The 27,649-nt window shown below is 43.3% G+C and overlaps 1 protein-coding gene and 1 long non-coding RNA gene across 2 annotated transcripts in view; one reads left to right on the forward strand and one right to left on the reverse strand.

The window, feature by feature from the left end:
• Window positions 1-14,790: 14,790 nt before the first annotated feature.
• On the reverse strand, window positions 14,791-17,334 carry LOC117882430. Its single transcript, XR_004647011.1, has 2 exons — window positions 17,031-17,334; window positions 14,791-15,217 (listed from the first exon to the last, which is right to left on the reverse strand). It is a non-coding gene; the product is annotated as an uncharacterized LOC117882430 (long non-coding RNA).
• PAK3 (p21 (RAC1) activated kinase 3) overlaps window positions 16,045-27,649 on the forward strand; it is a 194,689-nt gene continuing 183,084 nt past the window's right edge. Inside the window, exons 1-2 of the mRNA XM_034780630.1 lie at window positions 16,045-16,214; window positions 16,815-17,009. The gene's annotated coding sequence lies outside the window, so the exon portion shown is untranslated. The remainder of the gene's footprint in view (window positions 16,215-16,814; window positions 17,010-27,649) is intronic.

Consider the following 27,649-nt stretch of genomic DNA (forward strand, 5'->3'; position numbering starts at 1 on the left):
TAACCAAATTGAGGAAGGAATTTTAGCTAGCATTTCCAAAAGTGCCTGAGAGAGAGTTAGGTGTCCTGTTTACATAGAAATTCTGTAACGATGAGGGTTGATCCTTGGGACAATTTTAGAATGTCTTGCTTTTTCCCCTCTCAAGTTCATGGCCTTTTCTGAGAACCAAATGGTTGAATTTATACCTGGTCTAATTCTGGACAGGATGTATCTTACTCTCCATACAGCATCTTGCTCTCTGACAGAAATTTTTGATCTCCAATTTATCTTCTTTGGTTGTTTATCCACTGAATTTACTTTTTTAGATACATTTCCCAGTAATGTCAGGATGTTGACTTCTTGTTTCTCTCTAATAATAATAATAATAATTAATCATAAATATTTTTCATTATTTGTTTAATTTTTGTTGAAAGTTATTGGTAGTTAGGTGTCTACATCTTAGGCCACTTGAAAATGCTGATCTGAATCTCCCCTGGATGTCACGTGATGAATGTTTGAATGAGTTAAAACGAACCTTTCCAAGTCACAGTATATGATTCCCATATATATATATTTATAATAATTGATTTCACGTGGTATATGGCTCTTGTACACAGAAAATGTATATAAAACTATAATACTATATGTCTAGCAGTGCTTGCATAATTATATTATATTATATTTTCAGAATGTACTGTTAAAAGTGGCACAAAATCTTCCTTGAAGGACCATTTAAATTCTGTAATGAGCTTTTATACCGCTGCTTTTCTGTGCCGTTGTCATCTGACTCTGAAAATGGCAAGCTCATGTGAACTCAATAAAAGTTCTTCCTTACAATTGAAATGATGGATTAGATACTCAGCTGGTGTAAATCGGTATTCACGTCAATGGAACTACAGCAATGTTCATCAGTTGAGGATTTGGCCACGTATCTGAATAGCAGTGCGGTGGGACTCTGAGTGCCCCTTTGCATTGGTGCAGGATGCTGCCTCTATCTTCTGCTCTAGCACCTCCTGCCAGTGGTCTTCTGTGGCCCAGCCTTGTGGCTAAGTCATCTAAGTTCACATCCCTTCTGGGGTATTGTAAACAAGTTTAAACAAAACTGAATAGTTCTCCTCCCCTCGTGGGCTACTGAAGTCTTTTCCTTTCTACTTACATACTGTATCTTATAGTTTCTCTAGCAGGAGACTACATTACCCCCCTGCGTGTAATGCTCTATGGGTCTAGGGCCCAGGTCTGTAGAGCTATTAGGTAGTTAACAGCCCCAGACTGCCACCCAGCAGCAACTATTACTAGCTTATGGTCTGCTTCCTATGACCCTCTGTGGACACAGCCTATAGGAAGTTCTGCCTCAAGGGTTAGACAGGCAGCAGCCCCATGGCTCCTGATTGGCCCCCTGACCTATAAACCCAAGGGGCATACCAGGAAGTGTCCTGGTAACAGCGTTGGTCTCCTATGGGTGCCATGGCTGCTTGTGTTCTTTAACTCTTGGCTTGTTTTGGACTTTGCCTCCTGACTTGAACTCTGACCCTTGGTATTGATTCCGGCCTGAAACTGACTATGAACCCCTTGGTTACTCCTAGCCTCAGGTTTGCCTCTGCTTTGATCCTTGGCCCTGACTGCCCTTGTTAGTATCCTGACCCTGTAGTGGGCTGCTCCTGTAGGCTTTGTGTACCCTAATCCTGGGCTTCTCTCTGCCGGAGAGACCCTGTTTCCTTTGCTATCTTTCCCCCATCAATGGAGTACCTTTAGTGTACTTATTATTTAACTTGTGCCTGCTGGCTGGGGGCCAATTAGCTACTCACCTCCCCAGGTGCAAAACATGACTAATAGATTGCCTTGGCTAGCCTTGCAGGTTAAGAGTGCATAGAATTATGCTACGATATAGAAGTAGTTGCTGATTGGGGTCTCTTTGCAGCTGAGATAGCCCTATCCAGTTCATCTTTCTAAAGCAATACTGAGTTAGTAAGGAGGACTGAATATGGCCCTGAATCTCAATTGATATATGCTTTTATAAAACCATGAGTAATGCTGCTAGTCTTGTCTCTCTGAGCCAAAGTTGACAACACCTCAAACTTTATGTAACTCTTGCACAGAGACTTGCTGGTGTGAGAGAGCTTTTGAAATTGCCAAAATGAGACGTCTCTAAGGAGAACAAAGTCAAATATTTGCTAGCATGGGCCAGGACCTGCTAGGTGCTGAGCATGGAGGCCAGTGGGACTTGAAAGCACTTAGCCCTTCCCTGGATCATCTTTTCTTTCACGTTAATAACAATATAATGTATTTACTCTAGAACAAAGCCTGAGACACCAGACTTCCTACTCAACAGTGTCCCAGTCTCTCTGATTCTGAGCATGCCCATGTTGTAAACACCATTGCAATTTTCTTCATAGTCTCTTTTATTCCGGTACCTAAGGTTGCTCACAAAGAGCTAATTTTGGGCCAGCTTTTGGAACCAGTGGCACCAGGCCTCTTTGCCCCTAGGGTATTCCTCTGGCCTGGTTTATAAGGCAGTAAGCATTGATCTTCTGCTTGGCAGAAATCTGTGAACCTTGCAGGCAATCAGAGGTGCAGACGGGGTCATGTTTTTAGACCATTCTCAAAAAGCTTCGCTGAACTTTTCAGCTGAGGATAAGTTGAGTGGAAATTTCCAAGGGGAAACTGGTGAAATTAGAGGCACCCCATTTGAGAACATCTATCTCCAGAGAGAGTTTAAAATAAAGGAGTTTTTTTTTTCATCATAAAAAACATTATAAGATATATGGAGAAAATAAACAGCGAAAGACATGGTCACTGGTGGACGGGCTTTTTCAGAGCCTAGCACAACAAGTGTTTCTTTTATTCTTTCGATCCCAGCTCCCTCCTTGCAGGCTCCTGTGTGAATGTGCAGCAGTTTCCAAACTCAAGGCTGCGAAATTATCAGGCCTGGACCAAAGCCAGTACAAACCAATTTATTGGGGTCCAGCAATTAACTAAAACCTAGAAACCTTGATTAATTGTGGCACTGCTCAGCAGGGAATGTTTGGGGGGGGGGAATCAGGACTACACTCCATGCAGTGTCTCTGTTCCACATTCCAATTTACACTATATGTGTTTAAAAGTTTCCTCTATGTAACCACCTAGTTAGTATGTCTTACACATCTTATATATAATAGTCAGTCTCATCACAGCTCGTATCCTGATCATTTTGTTGTCATTGAATTAATATCTTTTGGTAACCCAGACAATGGGCTATATTCTTGACAAACTTTATTCGCTAAACATTTCTCTGGGGAGTCTTCCTGGAGAACTAGTGCTGCATTGTAATGTTGTGTGAGGAAGACTAAGGGTTGGTAGTTGGTCAGGTTTTGCTAGGTTAGATAAACAGGAAGCCGCATGCACTAAAAACAAATTTATCAAAGCAAATGTGTTGGTCTCAATGAAATCTCTGCAGTCTGCAGAGACAGAAGGGTGCCCAAACAATTGGTCCATTTAGAAGCTGAATTAGAAATCTTCTGTACAGCATAAGAAGCAATTGTAAGGTATAAATGAGGTGTTAATTGATTTGATTGTGGTGGCATCAGCAAATATTGTCCATATCATTGTCATAACATCTTAATTGAGAAACAGAACTCTTGAAATGAGACTTGTATTTACTTTTTAGTAAATAAATTACTTTATACAGTGCAGACATCCAGGAAATAAATATTTAGATTCCTATTAGACTGTATTATATATCAACTTATATATAATACAAAGCACTGAATCTAGCTATTCCCTGCTGTGCCTTTTAAATTAAGACTCTAATGGCTAATGGAGAAAAAAATTGTCCAAGGATATAAAAACTTGTCAAAGTAGTCCTTAAAAAAATAAAAACCCTGCATACAGCATGTTTTAGCTTTTCAACAGTATTTCACATCCTATTCCATATCCAACTGCTGCATTTTCACATTCTCATGTTTAAATAATGCATTACAGACAGCACTAAATCACATTAGGCAATGGTGATAACAGAGCCAATGCACACAGCATCCAGGCAAGTCATATGACTGGCTCTGTAGGGTGATCTGGGACATCCACTGAGGCTGGGAAGGGTTGTCTCCTCCCGTTTCAGTGGATCTATTAGGGATTTAATGTATTTTTTTTAAAGATACTTGCAGAGGAAACGGGTTTGTTGGAGGTCATCGAATTGAATCTACAGCCCTTCACAAAGGCTGCCAGAAATGGCTGAGTTGCTAATGTTTAGCTGTGAATACCCAGCAGGCATTCTCTGCAGGGCCGAATACAGTCAATTGTGGTATTTTTGTAAATATTAGTGACTCAGCTGTCTTTGCTTGTGAAGAGTTGCCAGGGTCACAGATGCAAGCAGACATCTCCTCCTGCTCCCCCAATTCCAGGGGATAGGTGAAGGTTTTTTTTTTTTAATTATCACCCTGAAATAAAGAGGAGAGGTGCTGGACCATATTCATTTGAGCTGTTTCTGATCTCCAAAATGGCTGCGTGATACAATCCTATGACCTTGTGATTCCATGCGCCTGATTGCAGTGGGCTAGACTGGGGATTACTTGCCCTCACAAGTAGCCCCGCTGAAGTCTGTGGTGTGAGTAAGGATTGCACAATGTAGCCCAGGAGGAGGTAGCTAACCATTCTCTCGCTGGGTAGCTCCAAAATAACCCTTTGAAAAATTGTTTGTTTAGTATCATGTCAGGTTTTCATTCCGACCTTTGTTGGTCAGCTTGTTGTTTATGAAAGGGAGGAATAAAGAGCGGTGGTTAAAGCAGACACAGCATAAACAGGTTCTGGACAAGATTCACTACATAGGTCTGCCAGTACACGTCAGTCCCCTGCTATTCCAGTCCTGAGCCCCACACGCAGCTTTGCCAAAACATCTCAGTAATCTTAAACTGCAGCATCCATTAAACTGCAATCCCCTGTGTTGTTCTGCTAACACACCTCAGTCCTGACCTGCAGCAGCCAGCCTGAAGCTGGAGGTAGGGAATCCTTAGGGTCCATCTCAGAGCTGGTAAATGGTTTGGGGTAGTGCTCAGAGGCAGGGCGATTTCCTATTTTAACTTTGCTAATTTTTTCTGGCTTTAGGATAACTCTGTGAAGATGGCCAAGCCCCAATGATTCTGATTCCATTACAAATATCCTAATCCAGCACCTTTGGGTTTAATGCTAATAGGTATATTTCCCCTTTAAATGGCTTCAAGCTAGCACTCTGACTGCAGCGAGCATGCATTTAGCAAGCTTTCAGCAGTCTGGGAAGGCTTCTCCTGCATGGTGTGGTGCTCTTCTTCCTCTGGGTTGTTCTCCTCCGCGGTGGGAAACCCACACTAGGTCTCTGGTGAGCCCTCCTATTCTCTCTCCATCTTGCTGAAGCATATACCACGCTTCTGACATGGTTTGCTGGTCTCAGTGTTTTCCAGGGATCCAACCCCAAAAGCAGGAATCAGGACTCTTGTTTTTTTTTCTCTATTATCTATTGCTCATGGTATACTTGAGCAAGTCATTGAACCTTTCTGTGCCTCAGTGTTCCCCATTTATAAAATGGGGATAATGCCCACCCCACAGGGATGGTTGGCTTTAATTAGTTAATGTCTGGATGTGCTAAATATTGGATATTTGTTTCAATAAGAGGCCATAGTCTAGTAGGGTGACAATGAACCCAGTTCAAGAAACCCATGCAAAGCCCTCCAGGCCATTTTAAGATCAATGAAGATTAGATACCAGGGAGGTGAGCACCTTAGAACTGCTACAGCTGAATTAAGGCCTGCACGGAGGGGATAAGTGTTGCTTATTCATTGTTGGCATTGGGGTGGGTTTTGCCCCCAGGGAATGTGTACTGTTAGAATGATTCCTTTGTGAGTCTCTCTTGCAAGGTTTTGGTGACCTGGTAATTTTCCAGGCTGGTGTCTCCTTGTAGGGGGATACATGGTTTGGGGGGGAGGGGGAGCTGTGATTTCATAGGCTGAAGGGGGTGTTGGTTGCCTGAGTGGGTTTTATATTTTCCATCTTATTTTTAACACATTATTACCTGCTTTTCCTTTTATCAGTGAATAATAGTTTTCTCATGACAAACACCTGCCTAATGTAGAAATATTGGAGCTGATTATCCTCTCCCTTATACCATTTAAATGAGGCAGGATTCAATTTCAGTCAGTGGTGTAAAACTGGTGTGAAATCAGAATCTGGTCCACAGCTTTGGATGCTGTTTCCAGTAAAGTAAAAAAAAGAGTAAGGACTATAGAACTGTGTCCATACATATAGATGTCACAATTTAAACACATCCCTTGTAGGATGAAGATCTTTTTAATGCATCAAATACACCTTGTTTTTCCATTGCCACCATAAGCTTTTATAATTTCTGAACAGTATTCTTGGTGTTCCCACCATTTGTAATACTTCACAACTCTTAATAGCTAAATCCACGATGGTTGATCAGTTAGGACACTTACTTTATCTGAGAGGAGAGGTGAGAACTCACTCCTGGCTCTATCACTGAAGAGCTCTAGCCCCTTTTCATTCACAAATATAAATCTCCTATTTTTGACCAAGTATCCCAGGGATGAGCTTCACCATGTAAACAGGTGCAAGTCTACTGATATCAGTGGACTTACAGGATATGTCTACACTGCAATAAAAAACCTGTGGCACGGAGTCTCCAAGTTTGGGTCAACTGACTCGGGTTCATGGGGCTCAGACTGGGACTAAAAATTGCAGACATTGGGGATTGGGCTGAAGCCTGGGCTCTGAGATCCATTCCCTTCACATTGGGTTTCAGAGCCCGAGCTCTAATGTCTATGCTGAAGTGTTTAGCCTCGCAGTTACAGCCCGAGTCAGCCGTGGCAGTGCTGTGGGTCTTTTATTGCTGTGTCAACATACCCACAGTCACTGATGCCATCCATGAATTTGCTCTTTGGTTCTTTTGCTACCATTTTTTTTGACCAGCCGGTCGCACTAGTAGGAGGAATACTTCAGGATCTATGACCCTATAACTTAAGTACAAGGAAATTCTTATGTTGCAGCATATGAATCCATTTGCAGCAATAATACCTAGCTCTTGTATCACTTTTATATCAGTAAATCTCAAGGTGCTTTACAAATGAGGTAAGTTTCGTTGTCTCCATTGTATAGAGGGAAAAACTGAGGCACAAAGAAGACAAGTGATTTGCCCAAAATCACCCAGCAGACCAGGGCTGAATTGAGAATAGAAACCTATCTTTTGAGTTCCGGTCTAGTGCTCTGTCCATTGGACAACACTACCTCTAGTTAAGCTCATTCCATAATTAAGCCCATATTCTGTTCTTAGAGGCATCTGTTTTTTTCCAGTTGATTTCACTATGTCACATGCTTCTGAATCTCTTCCACCCGCAGCTGTGGGGAGGTGAAGCTACAATTTTGTTTGACATCATCAGGTCCTGCAGAGATCTCGCCATTGCCCTCCTTAGAGAGGAAATAAGAATCGGATATTTCAAGTATAAAAAAACAAGCAGGAAAAGTATTTAAAAAGTGATCTGATATAGGAACCAAAATCACTTTTCCATTTTTTTTTCTTTTTCCGTTTGCCTTCAACATTTACACTAGGGAACTTTATTTCCAGGAAAGGATTAGCCCAGACAAATTCTGTAATGCATACGTATTGGAGTAATCTTGAATATTAAAAGTGGAGTGATTTTTTTCTTTAATATGGAGGACAGTCCCAATAAAACCACACGTCAGAGACCAGTATAATGAGATCAAGTCAGCTTTTATCTTACGGGGAAATGATGGCAGCAGGATTTTCATTTGGCTACTTTAAAGCTGCACTCCATTCTTTCACGCTAAAATCACAGCTCCTCCTAGGATTATTTGAGAAGACAGTTTCCCTTGGTTTCTTATTTTCCCCAGTCTTGAACTTGGACTCCTGGTCCTAACCCAGCTCTGGTTATGACTGAGTGCTGGCCATCAATTGAATAACCATGTTTTTACAATCAGATTGGATCCTGCTCTTGTAACTTCAGACTAATTTTGTGATATTGATACTGTAGATCTTAATTAAAATGTCAAGCATTTTGTGTCTCGGGTAATGGACATACAGGAACTTCAAGGTTTTGTTCTTATATGGCTAGCCACCCAAAACATTCAGTATGTGTGATTAAAGTCAGTGAGTTGCACCAGATTGGAACATGGCCCTCTCTTTGTGTCCTTTCCCATTTAACACACACTACCACAATTCTGCACCTGTCTTGCTGCATGTAACCACAAGGACTAATCCATGAGTGGCAGGTAATTCAGGATCCACACTAGTTGAGTTCTGAGCCACTCATTAGTTGAAGCAGCCAAACCAGCTGAAATGTGTGTGACTCTTCAGTTAATTACAGGGCAAGGTTAGATGTCAGGGTGGTAAAGATATCTGTCCAGATTGCACTACAGCCTCCTCTGCCACTATGTTTGGGGGTGAATTACAAGTCCTTGTTTTGCAAGTATAGATACAGATAGAAATATTCTAATCACTGTTCACCAGACCACATCTGTGGCATCCTTCTGGGCTGATGGCTCAATCTGATTTCTTTTTAGTTTGCTAATCGTGTATGTGCTGGGGTTGTGTGAGGAGTGGGATGCTGGTGTTATTGTAATGGCTCTTGCGTTTATTTGGCAAGTTACCAATTTATGTTGCATTTTGGTTTGAGTAAAACTGGTTACAATTTTTCATGAAAAATTGCATTTGGCAACAACTTTTCACAATGGTTTTTTTTGGGCGGGGGGGTGGGACATCTCTTCTTTTTGTTTGTGAAAAATGCTGTGCCTTTAAGAATGTATATGTGTAGTCAACATTATTGAACTACTTACTATGTTTTTTGAGAAATAAAAATGTAAATAACCATTTGACATTGTGCTTTTGACTTTTTAAAAATCATGACAAATTTTGAACTAACTGAAAGTAGGGTCATTTCAAACACTTCAAAACAAACCATTTTGAAACTTCAAAAATGCTCACACGTTTGGACCAACTTCAGATTTTATTTAAATTATATTAAGGCACCAAATGACCTTTAAGGAAAGGCCCCTAAAAATCCTCCACTCTGCCTAAGGTCCCTTTGCAAAGTTAGAGCAGCATAAAGGAATTAAAGGGGCTAGTAGGGACTCCCGCCCCCTCCTCCCCACAGTGCAGAGGCATTCTGGGTTAGTGTAAAGGCAGCTCCTTCCCATTTCTCTATGGCAACTCTGGGGCCCTCAGGCAACAGCTGGTCCCGGGATTACCCATAAAAGGGGGTTCCCTATGCAAGGAAGGGGGCCAGACTGTATTAATTTTCGTGGGAAATTCTGAAGTGGAGGAAATGATGAACTTACTACATCCAGACTCATCCCAGCCTCTCCTTCCCCCATGTACATTTCCAAAACCTTAGTCCTTCAGGGGGTGTGGAGGAGGAAGGAAACAGTGCTGTGGAGATGGCTGAACCTCACCCCTTCTTTGCAGGAGGGATGGGTGCCATGTAGGGGGTCCTTTATGTGCACAGATCGTTAGGGGATGATCTGTCACATTGTTCTTTACACTTGGCAACCATCTTACTAATGAGTTATGTGGGTCATTGGCATTTTGGGAGCACTATCCTAGGAGAAAGGTATGGTCTAGTGCTTGGAGCATTGGACCAGGAACCAGGTACTCCTGAGTTCTAATTCCAACTGTGCCATTATGGCCCAGGACAAGTCACTTGACCCCTCCCAGCTTCCCCATCTGTCAAATGAACATACTAAAGCATCTACCTCTTGGGAATGTTATGAGGATTAATTAGTAAATGTTTGTAAAGTGCTTTGGAGATTAAACATGCTCATTACTATTATTAAACCAGTAGATTCACTCTCTCAATCCCACAAAGAACTTGATTCACTTTTCTATATTTCTCTCAAGGTTTGAATATAAAAAAATCGGTCTCTGAAGATGTGGTTCATCAGCATTGAAATAACCACTCTGAGGTCTTGTTCTTGCATCTGACTAAAACAGGGGTTCTCTATGCTCAGAGCTCTATATTCTCTAATTGTCTGCTGTAGAGAAGGACCACCTGCTCTGTGTCTCACTGCAAAAGCTCCTAGGATACTTCATTATTGTCATAGCACGTTACTCCAGTTCTAGCCATTTTCTCTATGGAGGGCCTAATATCTCTGGATATTTGGGACACGAAATAGCCAGAGGAGGAGATAACGTCTCACTAATTACGGTCTTGAAATAACATACAGAACTTGGGCCTGAATCTGATCTAACTTTGGTCTTATGTCAGTAACTCAGCTATCTTCCATAGAGTCTTACTTCTCATTTGCACCAGTCTGAGAATGAGCAAAACCACCCTCCTAATGTAAATTCTTGGCCTTTTGTAAATTAGCCACAGGCTTAGAGGACACTAATCCCGCTGTGGTTGCTGATGGGACTCTTAGATCTTTCTTAGAACCTCAGTGACGACAGAAGATGGTTTGAAGGTGCATCTGTTTCTTGTATTAATTTGCTTAGCTGAGAGACAGCAATGAAAGAACAGCAGAGTCCCTCATGGAGGGTTATTTACCAGAATATAATATGACTGAGGGAAATGATCCTTCGAAAACTCTGTCCTGTAAATTAACCACTGTTTGGCACCAGTTCTACTCCAAATGAAGTCAATTGTAAAAAATTCCGTTCAGATGTTGTTGGGGCTTAATTTTTTTAAAATTCGTATCTAAATGAAGCAGAAAAGGTTACAGGGAGTTATTGCTCTTTAAATGGGTGAGGGAGATGATAGCTGTTTAATGGGGTTTCATAGCTATGATATAGTTTGAAAAAGAAAATTCGTAGCTGAAGTTGTTGTTTTGCCTTTGTGATTAAAGTTGGAGCATAAACACGTTACTTTCGAAATATGTCCTGCTAAGCTTATAATAAAAAATGTAAAAAGAATTTGATGAAGATGCCTCATTTAATTTTACTGGCATTCTGCTGGTTGTAGCAAAAGTCCAGTAAATGGCTTTGTAATTCACCATATCATGAAGTAACTTATTAAATAAACAAAATATGAAAAGCAAAGCCCCACAAGAATAAAAGGAGGCATTAACCATGAATATTTAAAACTGGTCTCCTGTCCTGAGAGTGGCTGTTCCTACTAATGCAAACACTGACATCTAGTGGTGGAAAACAGATATTGCCAGGAAGCAATTACACAACAACTTGTTCAAGTTAGCGCACACATTGGGGGCGAGGGTCTTTGTTCCCAACTAACAATTACCATCAGAAAAGAGTAAACTGAGTTGTCTTGTTGTTGTACTGTATGGTGTACATTTACAAAAACACAACCAGCAGTGAGCATCGGTGAATTGGCATGTCATCAGGCTTCCAGGATGCATCAAAACCTACAGGGCCTGGTTCTGACCTGTGGCACTGGTGACTCCATTGACAATGTGTTTACTTACAATGTGGGGACCAGATTCCAGGCTCAATTACATCAGTGTAAGATTGGAGTGTCACCCTGGTAACTGAGACTGGAATCTGGCCTCTATATTGTAAACTAACACTTTCAGTCCCTAGAGCAACAGAAAACATGCTTAGACTTATCTGTGTGCAATAAAATTATAAGAGGTTCAGCGAAAACAATGTTTACATGGAGCAAGGAACCTGAACCCTTCCCCTCCCAACACCCTCCAGAGCAGGTGCCTCCAGGTGTCAGATACATTGGCTGGGGCAGTGTGACAGAGAAGCCTGCACTCCTGCTTTCTGTGCTGTGCATGGTCTATGGATAGTCTGAGCATTTCAGTCTCCAGGGCTGATGCTCTGGCACATTTTGCCTGCAATAAATTCACTAACATTTAAAATGACATGAATAACTTTCTTTCCCCCTCATAATGACAGGTTTCAGAGTAGCAGCCGTGTTAGTCTGTATCCGCAAAAAGAACAGGAGTGCCACAAGTACTCCTGTTCTTTCCCCCTCAGCAGATCTAATTGTCTCCTGTTATGGGATGCTGTCGAACTCTTGGTAGTCTATAAATGTATTTAGGGACCCTTTGATCTTTCGAGAGGGGAAATAATTATTCTTTCACAATAGGATTTATTTGGCTCACACCAGACTCCTGGCTAGTTATTTCAACAACCTCATGTAAAGAGTATTACAAGATGATTCAGTGAGAGATTTGCCTGAATAAGGACCCTGTGATGGACTCTTCTTTTCCCCACTTGCTCATGGGCAGTTCCCAGAGGTCTTGCTTTTCCTGAACACACTCAGGACAGCGTGATTCTGTGGATAAACCCTTTGACTGGGACTCAGGAGACCTAGTCTCTGTCCCTTGCTTTGCCATTCTCCTGATGTGTGACTTTGGGCAAGTCACTTAATCTTTGTGCTGTTCCCCTCCACCTTTGTCTATTTAAATGGTAAGCTCTTTGGGGACTCTCTCTTAATATGTGTATATACAGTGGTTCAGCACAATGGTGCTGGAATCTTGGTTGGGGCCTCTAAGAATTACTGTAATACAAAGAATGAGTAAAGATAAGCATGTGTACATGTTTTGCAGGATCAGGGCCTGAAAGAGCAACCATGGTATTCCCCATTACATCTTTTGCAGCTGGTGTCCAGAGATGGGCAAAAAAATCTCCCCCCTCTTCCTTTAGATTGTGAAAAGTCGGCAATCTCGCCATTGCTTTCTACCTCATTTCAGTCACTTGCCATCAGTCTCTCATACAAGTGACACATGCCAAAGGGTGCTTTCAGGTTAAGCCTTGTTTCTTGACTCAGACAGTAACTCTGCTTGGATCCACACACTGGGTTGCCTTCTCTGAATCCTTCATCTGGATTTTTCAGGAGAACAACCCAGCTGGACTGAAGACTCTCTGGAACACTTCCACTTTTGAGCAGTCCTTTCCCACAAGTACAACACTCTGCTAGCTGCACCCGAACAAACCTTTAGTAGTTGACCTGCTGTGGAAATGTGAGTAGCTAACCCATCATTCCACTCACTAACTTAGAAAGCAGATGTTTATTATTGTACAGCATAAGCTAAAGTAAAAATACACGATGGTGAATAAATGCATCATTCTTCATTAAGGATATCAGTAGCATGATATAAAAATTGCCTAACTTTGGGAGGAATTAGTTTTCGTTCACTTTCTTGTCATTATTTCAAATGCAGCAGTGTTTTTTTTTCCTTTCTCTTTAAGCTCTTGGTTCCTAAGCACATTCATTTCCTCTGGGGATTAGTTTCTGTTTTATTAACAGCAGATTGCTTTTCATACTATAGCAAGTATGTGGGGCAAAAATGTAATTTTTATGCCTGGTGACTTTGTATTAAAAATAGCAAATAAAATGTCAGTTGCTGAATTCCAGAGCAAAACATCCAAACTGAGAAAATGAAAAAGAAACAGCACTTCAAAACTGGCAAACAAAACATGAGCCCCCTGTCATGACCTACCATTGGAGGCCCATGACTTTCCATGTGTCGTCAGTTGGCATATGCTACTTGTCCTCATTCAGTACCACCCCATTCGCTTAAGAGAACTCATGGACATTTAATATATAGTTGTATGCTGGGATGGTGGCTTAGTCATTCATGGCTTTCAGTTCTCCTCTCTAGCTAGGAAGGTATAAATGATCATAACGACTAGTGCTCTTATACTGTGTGCACTTTATTATTTGGAATTTGTATTGCAGTAGCATCCAGAGGCACCGGTCAGTATAGGAGCCCTCCGTACTAGTCTATTATATACACACTTATAGGAAGACATAGTCCATGTCCAGACTCTGGACTTTGATATCTCACTGTTAAAACCCTACCTTTTTTGAAGTGACGGTATAGGCTGAGTGCCTAACGATGGTTCTGGATCAGTCACTGAGATGGCGATTGATGTGCTGTGCACTTATGCTGTAACTATTGACTTCACTGTATTGCCTTATATTTCATTGGATCATGTGAGGTAGGACGGTGTAAGCTACTCTTTCTCTGGTTCAATTATGATTTGGTATTCCATTGTTTAAGGTGGAACAACGTCAGTAGGAGATATTGAGGGGAAACCCATATCAGAATATTCCATAGCTAGTGGCTAGGGCATTCACCGGAGAGGCTGCAGATCCCTGATCCCTCTCAGGAGGAGTGAGGACTTGAACCAGGGGTCTCTACATAGTGGGTAAGTACCCTAGCCACTAGTCTAAAGACTAGAAGGGAGGGTGTGGTCAGAGCCTGCCTACCAGATCAGGCCCCCATATGTGACTTGGGCAGCTGAAGACTGATCTCTCCTGGTTTGTGAATTGCTCTGGGGCTTAAGCAGAAGGCAGCTATCCAAGCACATAGTGAGTGTGCAGTCCCAGAGGAGAAAAACTTAGGGATGGAGTGGGTTTAAATGCCTACAGGGCTAGGTGGCAGCTGAGCGGAATTTTGTGAGTTGCTATGGGACTCAAGTGCGTAAGTATCTTTGTGAATCCTACCCTTAGTATGTGTCTGCTGTGGTTGGCGGATCAGTTAGCATCTCTCCCTTTCGGCTTCTGCTCCTCAGCGTATGCATAAAGCCTGTTGAAATATAACATACTGTGTGAGGTTCTGCATATTTATAAGGTGCTGGTCACTATGGAATGTGGGTGCCAATAATTTTTGGAAACTGAGCAGTCTGTGAATGGCATAAAACAGACGACAAAATAGGAGCCTAAAGTTAGGTACCTAATACTCATTTTACTGAGTAAACAGTCTGATTTTCCAAATGCTGAGCACCCAGCAGCTTAAGTGAATGAGACAATTTGAGGGAGTCAAGTTACCACTCAAGTGCTTGCAGGATTAGGCCCCAAATAAATGGTACAAATGAATGGGTCATGTAGCAACTGCACCACAGGATGTCACTCAGGAGCTAGCAGAAGGTATTGTATTTAGCTGTATTTTACAATCATTCCTCCTATACTATTACAGTAATTGCATGTAACTGAATCTTTTTCAACTTCTCTAACTTGCTGCTTCACAAGGGAAAGCATAGTAGGCACAGAAGAATTAATCACTTAACTTTACTGCTATGAGAAGTAGGATCAGGGCCAAAAACAGACATCTGAACCGTTTATCTAAAACACTACACAGGTTTGTACATAAAATGTATATGCAGAGTGTGTAACACTGTTCTATAAAGCAGTTGGATCCTTTGATGACCCTGTTGCAGTGACTTTCAATGAGATGTGGGCTCCTGGGTCACTTCTGAGGATGGGTCTCTTGGGTGTTTCTGAAAATGTAACCCAGATTTTCAGTGGTATTTGTGTATCTTGATTGCAGATAGATGCCTCTTCCCTCTTGGAACGCACTGAAACAATGAGATATAGCACCAAATGTGTCTGAATATGTACAATAGTTTGTGGCTGATTGTACAATTAACATCTTGTTTGCAGCCATATCATTAAACACTCTGCTGTGTGTATCTACCCCTCCCCCTATCGGTTTGTCTGTCTTGTCTATTTAGACTGAAGCTCTTTGGGGAAGGAACTGCCTCTTCTGTGTGTTTGTACAGTACCTAGCACATGGGAGCCCTCTTCTGAGTCGTCCCTAGACACTATCATATATATTTTTGGGAGGAAATTACCTGTGCATCTAAAACAAACACCCAAGAAACCATACAAAGAATTAGCAAGAAGTAGATGGATTTATATTTTAATCATTAATTGTTTGAAAATTGCCCTTCCTATCAATGATTCTCTCTCAGTTATGTATATACAAGACACACACACAGAGAGAAGGGTGTGTTTTTTCTCTCTAACAGCCTGTCACCCAGCCTACTTGTACGAGAGACTATCTCCAGGACATAAGAAAAAGGGACTGGCCTTTGTCAAACAGCTAACGACAATCTCCACTTGTTGTTTAAATACCTAGTCACAGGGGTGGCCTGAGGCTTCAAGTCCTAACCGGGCTCTTCACTTTGCTCAGCGAGGGGGCAGCGGGACAACTCAAAGCGCAGTTAAGCAGCCGGGAAGCGTTTGCAGCCTCCCGATCTACTGTTTGTGCTTTCAGCTCCGTGCCTCACGGCTGGGCCGCTCCTTTATTATTCAGAGCAGGCTGCGGCTGGGGGAATCCCGCTGTCTGGCTGAGACGCGCCCGGCCCCGCTGATCGCTGCGTCCAGCTGCGCCTCCCCGGCCCTGCCAACAGGCAGCCCCGGCCTGGCAGCTGGGCTGTGCACCTGCTCCGCAGGGCCGTGGGGAACGGTGCCTGCTCTTCGCCTGGCAGAAACGGGGCCCTACGTCCTGGATGGGGTGGAGAAGGGAAACCGCCCTCCCCTGCCCACTCACGCTGGGAGCTCAGCCGGCAGGTAGCGGGGGGTGCGAAAAGAGCCCCAAGTCCCCCCCCCCCCATTCCCTTGGGGATACTTTACCCAGGGCAGGGGGTGGCTTCTCTCCTCCTCCCCCGCCGGCCCCACTGGGGCTGGGGTGAAAGGCGGTGGATGGACTGAAAGCGGCAGAGAAACGTCCCCCTTCCCGCCCCTGCAGGGGGCTCGGCCCAGGGGCGTCAGTGCAGCTCGCCACACGCCGCCTCCGCCGAAAGAGGCGGTAGGGGAGCGGGACCCGCAGGCCCCTGGCGGACACGTGCCTGGCTGCCTCGGAACCGGCTCCTGTGAATAACGCCCGAGGCGCTGTTGGTTCCGTAGTGCCCTGTCTGCGGGAAACACCCTGCAATCTACCGTGCCCCCCGTGTGCAGATTGAAACACACACATCCCCACCCTGGCAGGCTCCCGCTCGCCTGCCCTTCGGCGCGGTGCCTGGGAATTACCCCTTCTCTCCTCTCTGCTGGGCTGAGCTCAGAGGAAGGAGGGAGGGGGAAGGGTTTCACTTCCGCCTGGCTGCAGGAACCACAAGCCCCCAGAATATATTATAATAATAATATAGATAATTTTTTTTTTGGAAAATAAAGAATCCCACCGGCCCGAGCAATGTGGAGCAGATGAGCCCTCCGAGATCCTGCAACGCCTCAAGAGAGAGCCGGCAAAGAAACTGGAGCATCCCTGAGGAAGCCTCTGTGCTGCTCGCCTCCTCCTGCCAAGCGGCGCCAGGCAAAGGCAGGGCGAGGAAACGCTCCCTCCCCAGCCCAGAAGAGGCGAGAGAGAAGGTCTGTCATTTGCTTTGTTACCTTGCCAGCTTGCCCTGCAGAGCTCCGTCTGGCGTGGAAAAGAAAGGCAGCTCGTTTAAAACAAAGCCGGGGAGTAGATCTGATGCGGCAGTGAGGGGAGGGAGTCGGGTTAGCAACTGGTCAGTTTCATCACTTGTCAATTGCAAAACTCTCCTTGTCAGTTTCAGCGGAGGGGGACAAGCCTCTCTCTCTCTCTCTCCATGTTTTGCCGGACCTGGTTAGTCTGAGACTCCAGGGAGCAGTGTCAGTGTGAAAAATGTTCTTGCGTGCGCCTCTCTGCTGGCAGCGTCTGCACTTGTGTGAGGAGGACTAGACGGGTGTGTGTGCACACAGATTGGAGGCACTTAAATAAGCAGTGTAACTGGAGCAAGTGCTGAAGGGGGGATGGAGAGCAATCGCTATCAGTGCTTCTTAGAATATACCTGTGGGCCAGGTTGTTTAATCCTGTGTCAGAGTACACTGCATGCACACGGCTGTAGTCTGGGCTTTACCTGTTCTACCAACATTTTGAGAATAATAATTATTTTGGATAGATGGAAATTCCCCGATTTTTTTATACCCTCACTTATTTTTTTTTTACAACTAGACACTCAAGGCTCATTGTGATTCTATTGTATTAGTCACTTTCAGAGTCTCAGGAAGAGAATAATTTTAATGGGTTTCTTTTAAACCCACTCACAACCTAAAACTCTCTCTGTGTTACCAGCAATTTAAAAAAAAATGTTTTATTTTTCAGGTCAGGCAAAAATACAGTATCTTAATCTAACATGACTAAAGTAGTGGTTTAAGATTGTGTTTTACTGTAGTGATGAACAGCATGTAACAGCCAGGTCATGTACAGGGATCATGATTAACCTGTTTAGCAGAAACAAGTAGCAAACTAAACCTATGGGCCCTGTGCTGCACCACTGAAGTAAAGGGGAGCGTTGCCATTGACTGTATTGGGAGCAGGCACTTTACTCTTGTTACTGTATTTACCCAAATTTCTTTTAAAAAGAGGAAACCCAAATACTGTATCTCCTGCTCTGGCCACCATGATGGCCAGTGGTGACAGTGAGCAGGGAGATCGCCTCAGGCTTCATGCAGAAAATCACATACGCTTAGGGGCTGATGCACAGTACTGATTTAACGGGTCTGGAGCAGAAAAATTCTTCTCCCTTTTTCCAGTAGCAACTGATCTAATGACGTACCCTCCCCTACTCTCATGTGGCGCCTAGTGGAAACCTTACTAAGGCTGAAATTGTTCACTTGGCCAGCAGGACTGACAATTTCTTATCTGAGCAAGATGTGACAGGTTCATACAAGGATCCAGCTTGGGATGAGCTTATTTTAACTGAAGGGACCAATGCACCGGCTGATATAATCACTGGTCTGTATTTTTACAAATAAAGAGACAGATCAGGTGAGTTAGCACAGCTAATGCGTTAACCTTTTGAGGAAGAAAGCTCCCGACCATTTCTTAATTTTGGATCAAAAAGGTGCCGATTGCATTTGAATCTCTCTTTCGTTGCTGCTTCTATTTGTTTATTACGGCTGAGAGACTTGAACACTTAGAATCCAGTGTCCTTTGTGTTAGACTAACACCCTGGTAACTGGGTCTTATGAGCGTTGGACTTTGCTTGGAACAAAAGCTTGTAGAAAATCTACTCACTTTATTATTATTTAGGTGGCTAGCCAAGGCAAAGGTAGATGAAATGACTTGCCCTCAGTCGTACAGGAAGTCTGTTACCAAGCTGAGAACGGACCCCAGATTTCCTGATTGCGAGTCCAATGTCATCCCATATGCTCTTGCTTCCTTCCACTTATGTTAACTTTATTGTGGATCTCCACCAGCTCCTTACCAAGTGCAGATGTGGCGGCTAGGGTGATCACTTAATGTCCCATTTTGGCTAGGACAGTCGCTTTTTTTTAAGCCCTGTCCTGTCCGTCCCGACTTTTTTTTGTCAAAAACGTGGGGTGCAGCGTGGTCAGAGGAACTTGTGGGGATGGGGAAGTGGAGATGCCAGCCCCGCGCAGACGGGCAGGCAGGGTTTCAGCATGCGGGGAGGCTGGCGGGGTTTGAGTGACCAGTGACAACCTGAGGGGGTGGGCAACAGGGTTCCACCAAGCAGCCGGGGCCAGCTGTGCGGGGGGCTCTGGAGAGCGGCTGGGGTGGGGGGCTCAGGTCAGCTCTGTGTGGTGTACCATTTTCCCTTTGGGAAATATGGTCACTCTAGCTGTTGTCAAGATCCATAGCCAAAAAAGAAGAAAGCTCATCAATCTCTGATTTGTTGAGACATACAGAACAGGGAAATTAAAGGAATTCTGCAGTTGCCTTTCTGTGGCCCAACATAACTAGTTATTCAACATGAAAAAACAGGGCATTAGAACCTCAATCCAGTTTTTAAGCCAGAAAACTTTCATCTGCGTGCTGTTACATTACTGAGCAACAGCCAGGCCTCTCATAAAGTCACACGGATCAGTGACATACCATGGGAATCTGTAATGGCGTACAGCAGTGTATTTTGTTTTAACAACGGGATAGAGGAAATAACTTTGGAAGCAGTGAGTTGGTGCAAGTAGGAAGTTTTCAACCAGTTACTCAATCTTATGCATATCCCTCAGGAAAATATGAAGTTGTCTTGAAGCTAGTTTACGAATTCAAGTTCTATACCATATGCACAGGGTCCTGCTTTATTTCTAAAACAGACTAAAATGACTATTGTTAGAAGTTCAACATTTGTAGCTTACCCTACTGCCAAACCGATGCTGCGGGAACCTGATTGTGGAGAGCTTTAAGAATGGGCTGTAAAGCACAGCTCCCATTTTTACCAGTGAATTCTGGAGGAAGGAAAGATCTTTCTTCCTTTCTTAGAATAACTTTTCCTGAGCTGATGAATGGTATCCAGAGAAAGCACTGATGCTTGTGTGAAGTTGATTATAGTGTTGATCTTTAGTGCGACACTGGTAAAGAATCTATATTGGGAAACCTAGAAGTTGGTTTAATATGGGTAGAATAGGTTGAAGTGGTATTCTCTAGTGATGATAACTTGCATTTTCCTGAGCTGAAATACATTTTGTTCTTTTCTGCTTGTATTGCTAATCTCTCTAGGACCCTTTTAATATTATTTTTCTGCCCCTAGTGGTGTTTGCCATCTCTCCTTGTTCAGTAGGATTCTGTTAACAGGCTGTTTACTCCCTCTTCTGCAAGTATTCCTGCTGTGCACTGAGCACTGCCTTTAATACTACTGCTGCTATAATCAGCTGCTCTTCCTACAGCTCTTGCCAGCCAATCTCAAGCCCACATTGAGCCTACAGAAGTTGTCACATAGTGGCTCACATCAGAGCAATCTGCCATTTAAAGTGAGCCCATGTTTTGCTGTTAGGGGGTCTGAGCGCAACAGCCAGGGAAGGGGGTGACTGGATATCCAGGGAAAGAGGGCTGGGAGTGGAGCTCTTGACTTGGCTCTTTTAATGCCCATGGCTTCAGAAGAAAATGTAGAATCTGTTTTTATAAATGACCGTCTCCAAGAGGAATCTAGAGAGGAGAGGAGTATTGGGCCCTGTAACGAGTGAGGAGGCCTAGTTTCAGTATGGTTCAGATCTGCTTACTGCTTGATTAGAATTTGTAGTGTGGACAGGACTTAACCATAGCTACCTAATAAGGTAAAACCCTGGGCAGTCATAGAATCATAGAAATATAGAACTGGAAGGTGTGACGGGTTGGATCACAGAAACCGCCTTGGGAGCAGCCACCTGATGTGCCAGGACTACCCCTGCTCCTGTTTTCCCTGCCAGCTCAGGACTCCAGCACTTTGTCTTGCTGAGCCAGACACTCCTGTCTGCTCCAATACAGACCCAGGGTCTGAATTACCTGCTCCAAAGCTGCAGGTTTACCTGAAAACAGCTCACAGAAGCGTGCTTGTCTTTAGCACTCAGATGCCCAACTCCCAATGGGGTTTAAACCCAAATAAATCCGTTTTACCCTGTATAAAGCTTATGCAGGGCAAACTCATAAATTGTTCGCCCTCTATAACACTGATAGAGAGAGATGCACGGTTGTTTGCTCCCCCAGGTATTAATACATACTCTGAGTTAATTAATAAGTAAAAAGTGATTTTATTAAATACAGAAAGTAGGATTTAAGTGATTCCAAGCAGTAACAGACAGAACAAAGTAAGTCACCAAGGGGTATCTCTTCCTCAGTGGAGAGCCTTGTGTCCAATGATTTAGCCTAGTTATGGGGCTTGGTTAGGTCTTGCCTCTACCTTTTAATCATGTTGTAACTCGGTTGTTTGAGTCACAATGGGTTTTGTGTAAACTGAGCCTTCCTAATGATGTAATCAGTCAGTGTCAGTTGCAATAAACCGGGAGATTGGAATTTATATAACTGAAACTTTCTTCTTGACACAGAGTAGCCTTCAGAGTTGATAGTAATAATCTCTTAGGCTAGGTCTACACTACCCGCCTGAATCAGCGGCTAGAAATCGACCTCTCGGGGATCGATTTATCGCGTCCCATTGAGACGCGACAATCAATCCCTGAATCGACGCTCTTACTCCACCAGCGGAGGTGGGAGTAAGCGCCGTCGACAGGAAGCCGCAGAGGTCGATTTTGCTACCGTCTCTACAGCGGGGTAAGTTGGCTGCGATATGTCGAATTCAGCTACGCTATTCACGTAGCTGAATTTGCGTATCTTAAATCGACCCCCCCTGTAGTGTAGATGTAGCCTTACATTTATGTTGTCATTTATCACAAAGAAGGCCAAAGTAATTGGCAGACTGCACTGAAATCACTTTACCCACTACTAAATGCAGCCACCACTGGCGTGAAATGCAGCAACAGTTAAACGGTGTACAATCAAATGATACAAAGGGTTGGGATGGTTTGTAACCTCCACTTCTGTATGGTGTAGCAATGGCCCCCACAGCCTAACAGAAAGCATGGGTGAAACTTTTTTGCATCTGGTTTCCCGACTGCAGAGATATGAATATATATAAAATAGCTTCAGTCAGCCATTGCATTACAAATATATCACAGCTCATTGTGTAGAAGCTAGGAGAGCAAAAATTAAAATAAAAGAATCAAATTTTATTTGCACAATGTGAACACATTTTTAAAGGGGGTTTGATCTCCATAACCAAATTAAATCTGAATATTGGTCTATGCTAGCAGCATACATTAAATCTGAACTACCTAGCTGCCTTGATTGTTTGTTCATATCTTAGCTGGCTCAAACTGTGCTCCTGGAGAATTGCCATTCTTGAAGGGTATTTTCACAGAGGTTTTGGACGACACACACACACGTGCTTACAGACTACAGACTTCATGCTCCCTGGTATTTTTAAACAGATTGTCACTAGCTGGCAGAACAGCTGGGTGGTAATGTTCTGCAGAGACAATATTGTCCCTAAAATACCCCATGGCATCAATAAACATCACCTTAAATTATGCAGATAAACTACATTTAGCTATTCTAAAACACCGATATAAAACCATGAGTCTCCCAATTCTGTGTAGAATTAATAGCACTCTAGGGGCTGTTGACCTAATCAAAGGCTTAACCCCTCGAATGGGGCTAGCTTCCCTGTAAGGTCCTTTCATTTTTATTTCTTTATTTACTTCTGATCATTTTCCTTGTAAATCTTGCTCCATTGCATCAACATCCAGAAGTTCTGTCACTGCTGGGGGTTCTTAATCTAACCGTTGTCTCTGGCTACGGGACCACAGTCTGTCGAGAGCACACCAGGCTATACATGGGAGTTTCCTGAGTGGGTTAAGACTCTGAGTGCACGGACGGGGGGAACATTTGACATACTGTAAAGCTCTCCGGTAGCGATGCTAAACATCTCAGGTGTTTTGCTGGGGCAGTTCTGTCTGTTTTCTTGCTGAGTATTAGCTCTTTGCTCATGCATTTTATTTCACCTTGTCGGTAATTTAAACTCATTCTGGTTTCGTTGCGAGAATGAGGATGGAATTATTGGTGGTTTTGGGGTTAATGTTTGTAAATGTTAATGGAGACGGGGAGTCTAACTTTGTGGAAGTGGAAGCAAGCTGGATCCATACCTGGCTGAAGAAGGTCCAGATTAAGTCCAATTATGATTTGTATGATAGTAGCACTTAGGGGCCCCAGCCAAGATTGGGGCCTATTGTGCTAGGCACTGTATGTATACCTAATAAGAGACAGTCCCTGCCCTCAGGAGCTTATACTGAGAACTCTGATTCTGCAATGACAGTGTGGGTGCAGCTCCATTAAAATCAGTTGACTTCAAGGAGATTCCCCATATTTGCAGCAGTCCGCCCATAATTATGAATTGCAATATCAGGCTTAAGACAAGACATGCAAAGGGTGGTAAAAAGGAAGTATTATTATCCCCATTTTACAGATGGAGAACTGAGGATCAGAGAGATTGTGACAAGCCCAAGGTCATAGAGGGGTAAAAGCTTCCAGCCATCTCTACTTTTGGGTTATACTAGAATGAAGGTGATGCAATGTTGAAGTATCAATCAGAGGTGCCAGGTCAGATAATTTAGGTCCTGCACTTTGCACATCTTTTTAAAGTCAGTCTGTCGGTAAATATACATCTCACTGTATCCCTCTGATTTAAATATTGGTCCCTTGGGCTCTGCAGTTCTTGCAGCTCCTGATGTCTTTCCTACAATACTAGTAAGCCTGAGGATCATGTATTAATCCAGGATCCTGGGTCTGCAAATATTGGTTTATGTTTGAACCTTCATGCAAACCTCCAAATGTATTTTTGTGCAATTATTCAGGGTGGAAATGACTTTTTTTTTTTTTTTTTGAAGACCAATCAGGCTCAGTAGCTGTGGGTCCCCGGTAGCAGAAAGCCCATGGGAAGGGGTGGGAAAGCGGTGCTATGAGTTAGTTGCAACCCAGCTCTGTCCGAGGTTTAAGGTACATCTACACTGAATATAAGATGTTATTGTAGCCTGGAGAGGTGAAGCCACACTAGATTTAATCCAGTTAGCGCAGGTAACAATAGCAGTGAAGATGCAAAGGCAAGATCCTGGTGCAGGCTAGCAACTCAAATATGTTCTCAGCGTCCCCGAGGGGGTCGTACTGGGGTGGTTAGCCTGCACTGACTCCTGTGTCGCCGCATCTTCACTACTAATGTTACCTGTGCTAGCTATCTTAAAGCTAGCATGGGTATACCGACCCATGCTACAATCACACCTTCATTTGCTGGGTAGATTATTGCCCTCCCATCCATGCAGCACAGAAAGTCAATGAATTCTATAGTGTCCCTAGTGGTAGAGAACAGACCTGATTCTACAAAAACAACAACAACTTCTTCGGATGCAAGTGAGGTTTTTACTCACGAAAGCTTATGCCCAAATAAATCTGTTAATCTTTAAGGTGCCACCAGACTCCTTGTTGTTTTTGTAGATACAGACTAACACGGCTACCCCCTGATACTTGAGACCTGATTCTGATAGCCTGAATAAAGGGTCATTTTATATTCATTATATGGGAAACAGGCAGACCTCGTAGTGCTCCCTGGCTCTGGACTAAAGTCTTGTCTACACTGGGTTTTTAGCATTGTTGTAGCTACCGCAATGTGTCTGCACCAGTACAAATCCCTAGTGCAGATATGCTGCACCAGTGTAATTGGTAACTGATGTGGGCTTAACAGGGTCTGATACGAGGGGCTTAGACTGGGTCGGCTACACTGGTGCTATAAACCCTTGCAGACAGGGCCTAAACACAGCCTGAGTTGTCCAGTCCAATCACAGAGGGGTTCCCTAAATCCTGGCTTGGAATATCTGTTCATGGAATGGACTGCTGACCATAGTACGACCCTGGACAGGAGAAGTGCTGAGTTTCCATGAAGCCCTGGCCATTTAAAGCTGCTCTCCCAACACGGAAACCACCCTTTAGAGCAGCTGCCCCAGCAGGATTCGGTTTGTGGATGTGAGTATGGTCCATTATTATTATGGTCCATTATTATTTGTGCTGTGGTAGGGCCAAGGAGCCCTAGTCATGGACTGGGACCTCATTGTGCTGTGCAAACACAGAATGCCCCAAAGAGTTTACAATCAAAGTGTATCCAAGGAAATGCCTAATCCATTAGACAAATTAAGGTAATGAAGAAACAGCTTTGAAAATAATGTATAATATGTAGCCTAAGTTACTGGATAATGTCCCTTTGTAAATATATAAATTAAACCCTGAGACTGAAAAATTGGGGGATTAAATTCTCCTCCCCCCCAAGCAAGTCTTTGCTCCTTCCTGATATTAAGGGCAATTCCTGTTTTGTTAATGAAACCTTTTCCAAAAGCTTTGGCAGGTCAATGAACCTTGACCTGAGCATGGTGATTGAATTTCCAGTAATAATTTCTGGCTAGTCCTCTATGGCTAATTTATGCAGAAGTGCGGAAAGGGCAATAATCAAACACTTTATCTTCTATAAGACAAGAGGTTAGATGGGTAAACTGACCCACTGCCTGGCAGTTGCTGTAGTGATGTTGTTTTTTAAGTCGAACATAAAAATTTCCATACTGGATCAGAGCAGAACTGAGGTTTATCTAGTCCAGTGTCCTGTCTCCAATAGTGGCCAGCCCCACAGGAAGGTATAAAAACCCTTTAGAAGGTGGGTGTAGAACAATCTGTCCCCCATACTAGGTCTCTACTTTATATTTGTTTTTAATACTTATTTAACTCCAATATCAAAAATAATCAAGAAAGGCTGCCTTTGTTAAAACTTTAACACCCCCCACTCTTTCAACTATGATGTAGTGCATAATAAAAATTCTTTAGTAGACCACCCAACCGGTCTTCCAACACAATCAGGGAAGAATAGACTTGACATTAGAGCTGGTCCAAATTTTTATTTTAAAAAAATTTACATTGTCACACTTCTATTCCTGGAGCTCTACAGCACTTATGTGCTGGAAGATCTTATAAATGTGACATTTTATAATTATCTTTGTAGCGGTCTTCCTCCTATTTATGCCTGGAATGAATGTGAAAAGTGTTAGTATTGACATGATTGGATGGCACTTCGCTTACAGCAAAATGTGACCATCACTCTGGAGAGGTGCATTAGCAGAACCTTTGTCTTCTGAAATCACCCTCAAGGAGACACCCACCACTGAGTTAGTGGTATTTTTCCTACAGGTAGTATCTCAAGGCATGGCCACTGTGTGCTACCATAGTTACAATTCGTGCCTGACGAATAGTGCTGAGAGTTGACACGTGACTTTTGTATGGGCTATGTGTGACGTTGTGCAGTCTATATGGTTTTATTAAAACTTGATAATAAGTCAATATAATGTAACTGAGATTGTTTTAGAGAAAATACGGTAATAAGTGAATGTAAGTAACTGGGATATGCCTCATGCAAAAGGTCTCTTGTAAGGTATCATTACAAAGCTTATAATCTACTGAGTATGATCATCTGATTTGTATAAATGTACCACTCTTGTATCTAAAACTAGAAATATAAAATGTAACTCTGAGGGCCTATTGTAATTGTGTAAAGTGTGGACCATTAATGATGGTTTGGAATCTTGATGACTCCCATTGTCTGCAGATGGCTGTATTTACCTGTGAGTCTTCCTGTATATGTGTGTGCTGGCAAGTGAGTAATGAAGTCTTGCAGTGACATGTGATCATGTCACCTGAACTGGAATCCATCTTTAACCTGGTGCTTTTCCAGTGAGGGGGGGTGGAAACCCAGAGAGACAAAGAGTTCCCGCCTTATGCAAAAGCTATATAAAGGGGTGGAAGAGAACAGAGAGGGAGAGAAGCCATCATGAAGAATCCCCTAGCTACCACCTGAGCTGCAACAAGAGCTGTACCAGGGGAAAGAATTGTGCCCAGGCCTGGAAGATGTCCAGTCTGAGAAAAACTTACTGAAACATCTCTGAGGGTGAGATTATCTGTATTTAGTTTGATTAGGCATAGATCTGCGCATTTTATTTTATTTTGCTTGGTGACTTACTTTGTTCTGTCTGTTACTACTTTGAACCACTTAAATCCTACTGTCTGTATTTAATAAAATCACTTTCTATTTAGTAATTCACTCAGAGTATGTATTAATACCTGGGGGAGCAAACAGCTGTGCATATCTCTCTATCAGTGTTATAGAGGGCGAACAATTTATGAGTTTGCCCTGCATAAGCTTTATGCAGGATAAAACGGATTTATCTGGGTTTAGACCCCACTGGGAGTTGGGCATCTGAGTGCTAAAGACAAGCACTCTACTGTGAGCTGTTTTCAGGTAAACTTGCAGCTTTGGGACAAGTGATTCAGACCCTGGATCTGTGTCTGGAGCCAAACAGGAGTGTCTGGCTCAGCAAGACAGGGTGCTGGAGTCCTGAGCTGGCAGGGAAAACAGAAGCAGGGGTAGTCTTTGCACATCTGGTGGCAGCTCCCAAGGGGGTTTCTGTGATCCAACCCGTCACACTATGTTCCATTTGCAGTATTGCCAACTCTAATGATATTTAGTGTTTTTTTTTCTTAAAGCCACAGCCCTGGAGGCAATTGATTGGATGGAGGTGCTGAGTGCCAGTTAAAGTCAATGGGAGTGCTGGATGCTGAGTGTCTCAGAAAATTGGGCCCTAAGTGACTTGCTCAAGGTCACATAGGAGATCAGGGTTAGAACCCAGAAACCTGG

The sequence above is a fragment of the Trachemys scripta genome, chromosome 9 (genome assembly GCF_013100865.1).
Source record: "Trachemys scripta elegans isolate TJP31775 chromosome 9, CAS_Tse_1.0, whole genome shotgun sequence".
Lineage (NCBI taxonomy): Eukaryota > Metazoa > Chordata > Testudines > Emydidae > Trachemys > Trachemys scripta.